The sequence below is a fragment of the Physeter macrocephalus genome, chromosome 9 (assembly GCF_002837175.3).
Source record: "Physeter macrocephalus isolate SW-GA chromosome 9, ASM283717v5, whole genome shotgun sequence".
In the NCBI taxonomy this organism is placed as follows: Eukaryota; Metazoa; Chordata; class Mammalia; order Artiodactyla; family Physeteridae; genus Physeter; species Physeter macrocephalus.
This window is the reverse complement of record NC_041222.1, coordinates 105,876,837-105,882,979: the sequence shown is the minus strand read 5'-3', so window position 1 is coordinate 105,882,979 and position 6,143 is coordinate 105,876,837.

The following is a 6,143-nucleotide window of genomic DNA, read 5'->3' as shown; positions in this document are numbered from 1 at the left end:
TTAGCAAGAACCACATTTCTCTAATTCCTCAGCTACAGACCCATACTGACTGGATTGTTAATTCATCACTTTGGAGATAATTGTCACGAGGAAATAAAAACCTCATAAGTCAAGTTAACAAAGGGCCAAACACAAGGACATTTATTAAATATGAGAAGGATTTATAGATGAGGAGAGTGTGCTGCTTGGCAGACAGAATTAGCTGATCGTGACCCAGATTGGCCGTTTCAGTTTTGAAAATGCGTTTGAATTCCTGCGCTCCTATCTCACCATTTATCAAGTGAGGACCCTGCTCATCGAAGCACTACCCACCTTTGAGGCTTTCACAGAGGAGATGTGTCATGCGAAAAGCACAGCTGTGGGAATCTGAGTCCGCACCCCAATATCCTCTTCTGAAACACAGGCAGCGTACTAGTCACTTGATAGGATGATATGAGGACCTAGTGAGACAAGGCATGGATGGAGTCTGGAATGTTATAAATACCTGGTTACTGTTTTCCTTTCCCTTCCTTTTCTCTCTCCATTCTCACTGCCTTGCTAGGTTTTTCAGGGTCTTCCCTAGCTGTTCTGTCCTCCCCATCCTGCAAAGCCCTGCACCAAGCGGCTTTTCCTTTTCAATGAATGTCTGCTCCTCGTGAGTCACGTGCATGCGTGGAGGATGCATGCTCTTAACAAGTGTGTGGGGAGCTCCTGCACTGCTGCAGGCGTGGCCTTCTCTCTTTGGCTGGATCAGCAGTTCCCCGTGCTCTGGGGCGTTACCGTAAACTTCTCTGTCCCCCTAACAGCACCTGGCATGCAGTAACATCTAATAAGGAAGTATGTTTGGGATTGCATTGCTTGACTGACTCAGATTTTATATAAGGCACCCAAAATGTTTGGGTAAATATTTTAAAAGTGATTCGGCACATCAGTGATGCCAATGTCAATCACAAGCGCCAGGGCTACATGGACAGTTTGTGAAAGAAGGAAGAAGCCAGTGTTCAGTCTGGTCTCATGAAATGATATCCATTTCATGATCTTCCAACACTCTCTTTTTTTTCCCAATGTAATTAAATGTTTCTCAAAAAAATCTCCTTTGTGTTTCTGAGGTTTGAAATCCAGTTCCGTGAGGTTTACACAAAAGCTCCATATAGTAATACTTCTTTCAGATAAAGTGTTGGATAAATGTTTTTGTGTAATTGAAGAACCAGTATATCTGGTTTTGAACATATATTGTGAACTTTGATGCAAAAAAATATATAAATGGTTGACTTAATGGTTGAATATATTTTATAAACTTTAACCTAAAAAATAAATGAGAGTTTTAGGGCTTCCCTGGTGGCGCAGTGGTTGCGCGTCCGCCTGCCGATGTAGGGGAACCGGGTTCGCGCCCCGGTCTGGGAGGATCCCACATGCCGCGGAGCGGCTGGGCCCGTGAGCCATGGCCGCTGGGCCTGCGCGTCCGGAGCCTGTGCTCCGCAACGGGAGATGCCGCAGCAGAGGGAGGCCCGCATACCACAAAAAAAAAAAAAAAAAAAAAAAAAGAGAGTTTTAAAATCTGTTGGTTGGCTAAAACGTTTGGGTTTTTCCGTAACATCTTACGGAAAACCCGAACAAAATTTTTGGCCAACCCAATACTTTCAGGTATTATGATTTTGCAAATTTTGTTTATCAACCGAAAAGCTTTATGTTTTCCATTAAGCTGATGAAAAAGGCAAAAAAGCAATCTGGCATTGTACTAACATTTAATAATCATTATATAGCAGGTATATCTCATGGAGAAACAGGTCTTGTCCCCTGGCAATTTTTAAATTTTCTCTTCATTCCCTAGATATTTAATTTCCAGTTTTCCATGTTCTGTTCACACATGAATGATTAAGAATGAACAGCACCAAAGGCCACTTCAGAACACTTAATGGTGCCTAGCCCTTAGGTAGCAGGATACAGAGGGATGAGCTTCCAGCCAACCCAAACAAGTAATCGAGTGACTTTCTGTGAAGTGAGGGGAATGGTTTCTGAAAGCAAGATCTGGGAAATGGAGAGCAGCAAATCCCTGTTGGGGGACAAAGAGCTGAGACCAAGTTGGAGAGGAAGAATAACTAGGAAAAGTAGTGCAGTGATTCAAACCCAGGTGCCATTAGTCATTTCAGTATTTTTAAAATTTATTTATTTTACTGAAGTATGGTTGATTTACAGTGTTGTGCTAATTTCTGCCGTACAGCAAAGTGACTCAGTTATACATATATATATTCTTTTTTGTATTCTTTTCCATTGTGGTTTATCCCAGGATAGTGAATATAGTTCCCTGTGCTACCATCCTATATATACCAGTTTGCATCTGCTAACCCCAAACTCCCAGCCCACCCCTCCCCCACCCCCCTTCCCCTTGACAACCACAAGTCTGTTCTCTATGTGAGTCTGTTTCTGTTTCATAGATAAGTTCATTTGTGTCATATTTTAGATTCCACATATGAGTGATATCATATGGTATTTGTCTTTCTCTGTCTGACTTACTTCACTTACTATGATCATCTCTAGGTCCATCCATGTTGCTGCAAATGACATTATTACATTCTTTTTAATGGCTGAGTAGTATTCCATTGTGGTACATATGTACCACATCTTCTTTATCCATTCCCCTGTCAATGGACACTTAGGTCGCATCCATGTCTTGGCTATTGTGAATTGTGCTGCTCTGCATATAGGGGTGTGTGTATCTTTGAATTACAGTTTTATCTGGATATATGCCCAGTAGTGGGATTGCTAGATCATAAGGCCACTCTATTTTTAGTTTTTCGAGGAACCTCCTTACTGTTCTCCATAGTGGCTGCACCAGTTTACATTCTCACCAACAGTGTAGGAGGGTTCCCTTTTCTCTACACCCCCTCCAACATTTGTTAGTTGTAGACTTTTTAAGGATGGCCATTCTGACTGGTGTGAGGTAGTACCTCATTGCAGTTTTGGGGTTTTTTAAATAAATAAATTTATTTATTTATTTACTTATTTTTGACTGCGTTGGGTCTTCATCGCTGCATGCAGGCTTTCTCTAGTTGTGGGGAGCGGGGGCTACTCTCTGTTGTGGTGCGTGGGCTTCCCATTGAGGTGGCTTCTCTTGTTGCGGAGCACGGGCTCTAGGCATACAGGCTTCAGTAGTTGTGGCACGTGGGCTCAGTAGTTGTGGCTCATGGGCTCTAGAGCACAGGCTCAGTAGTTGTGGTGCACAGGCTTAGTTGCTCTGCGGCATGTGGGATCTTCCCGGACCAGGGCTGGAACCTGTGTGCCCTGCGTTGGCAGGTGATTCTTAACCGCTGCGCCACCAGGCAAGTCCCCCTCATTGTAGTTTTAATTTGCCTTTCTCTAATGATTAGCAATGTTGAGCATCTTTTCATGTGCCTGTTGGCATCTGTATGTCTTCTTAGGTCTTCTGCCCATTTTTTGATTGGATTGTTTTTGTTGTTGTTGTTGAGTTGTATGAGCTGTTTGTTTATTTTGAAAATTAAGCGCTTGTCACTTACATTATTTGCAGATATTTTCTCCCACTCTGTAGGTTGTCTTTTAATTTTGTTTATGGTTTCCTTTGCTGTGCAAAAATTTGTAAGTTTGCTTAAGTCTCATTTGTTTATTTTTGCTTTTATTTATTTTTGATATGTACAACACTGCTATATTTAAAATAGATAACGAGCAAGGACCTACTGTATAGCACGGGGAGTTCTGCTCAGTACTCTGTAATAACCTGAATAGGAAAAGAATTTGAAAAAGAAGATAACATGTATATGTATAACTGAATCACTTTGCTGTATATCTGAAACTAACACAACATTGTTAATCCACTCTACTCCAATATAAAATAAAAATTTAAAAAATAATATGTACAGTCAAGCCCCATTAATATTAATACAAATATCTTAGTATACATTTGTATTCATATTATATATAATATTTGAATGAATGCATGGAAATTTTTCAAAATATATTTGTTATTGATGTATAAGTGACATATAACATTGTGGTAGTTTAAGGTATACAATTTGTTGATTTGATACTTTTATATATTGCAATATGATTACCACCATAGCTTTAGCTAACACCTCTATCACATCTCTTCTTTTTTGTGGTGAGAACATTTAAGGTCTACTCTCTTAGCAACTTTGAAGTACATACGCAGTGTTGTTGACTATAATCCCAAGGCTGAGCATTAGATCTCCAGAACTTACTCATCTTTTAATTGCGAGGTTATAACCTTTGACCAACATCTCTCCAATTCCTCTACCCCCAGCTCCTGGTATCTACCATTCTACTCTGTTTCTGCAAGTTCACCTTTTTTAGATTCTCACATATAAGTGAGATTATACAGTGTTTTTCTTTCTCTCTCTGACTTATTTCACTTAGCATAATACCCTCAAGGTCTGTCTATGTTGTTGCAAATGGCAGGATTTCCTTCTTTTTCGTGGCTGAATAATATTCCATTCCAATATATATATCATGGTATCATTATCCATTCATCCATTGAGGGACATTTAGGTTGCTTCCATGTCTTGGCTATTGTGAATAATGCTGCAATAAACATGGGAGTGCAGATATCTTTTTCTTTTTCTTCTTTGGTCGAGCTGTGCAGCTTGCGGGGTCTCAGTTCCCTGACCAGATATTAAACCTGGGCCATGGCAGTGAAAGCCTGGAATTCTAATCACTAGGCCACCAGGGAACTCCCAGATATCTTTTTTTTTTTTTTTACAGCAGGTTCTTATTAGTTATCTATTTTATACATATTACTGTATATATGTCTATCCCAATCTCCCAATTCATCCCACCACCACCACCGCCACCATGTTTCACCCTTGGTGTCCATATGTTAGTCCTCTACTTTTCTGTCTCCTGCCCTGCAAACCGGTTCATCTGTACCATTTCTCTAGATCCGTCCATGTCTCTACAAATGACCTAATTTCGTTCCTTTTTATGGCTGAGTAATATTCCATTGTATATATGTACCACATCTTCTTCATCCATTTGTCTGTCGATGGGCATTTAGGTTGCTTCCATGTCCTGGCTATTGTAAATAGTGCTGCAATGAACATTGGCGTGAGTGTCTCTTTTTGAATTACGGTTTTCTCTGGGTATATGCCCAGTAGTGGGATTGCTGGGTCATATGGTCATTCTATTTTTAGTTTTTTAAGGAACGTCCATACTGTTCTTCATAGTGGGTGTATCAATTTACATTCCCACCAACAGTACGAGAAGGTTTCCTTTTCTCCACACCCTCTCCAGCATTTGTTGTTTGTAGATTTTCTGATGATGCCCATTCTAACTGGTGTGAGATGATACCTCATTGTAGTTTTGATTAGTATTTCTCTAATAATTAGTGATGTTGAACAGCTTTTCATGTGCTTCTTGGCCATCTGTATGTCTTCTTTGGAGAAATGTCTATTTAGGTCTTCTGATCATTTTTGGATTGGGTTGTTTGTTTTTTTAATATTGAGCTGCATGAGCTGTTTATATATTTTGGAGATTAATCCTTTGTCTGTTGATTCATTTGCATTAGTTGACCATCGGTGTGTGGGTTTATCTCTGGGCTTTCTGTCCTGTTCCATTGATCTATATTTTTGTTTTTGTACCAGTACCATATCGTCTTGATTACTGTAGCTTTGTAGTATAGTCTGAAGCCAGGGAGTCGGATTCCTCCAGCTCCGTTTTTTTCCCTCAAGACCGCTTTGACTATTCAGGGTCTCTTGTATCTCCATACAAATTTTAAGATTTTTTGTTCCGAGTCCTGTATAAATGCCATTGGTAATTTGATAGAGATTGCATTGAATCTGGAGATTGCATTGAATCTGTAGATTGGTTTGGGTAGTATAGTCATTTTCACAATATTGATTCTTCCAATCCAAGAACATGGTATATTTCTCCATCTATTTGTATCATCTTAATTTCTTTCATCAGTGTCTTCTAGTTTTCTGCATACAGGTCTTTTGTCTCCCTAGGTAGGTTTATTCCTAGGTATGTTATTCTTTGTGTTGCAGTGGTAAATGGGAGTATTTTCTTAATTTCTCTTTCAGATTTCTCATCATTAGTGTGTAGGAACGCAAGAGATTTCTGTGCATTACTTTTGTACCCTGCTACTTTACCAAATTCATTGATTAGCTCTAGTAGTTTTCTGGTAGCATCTTTAG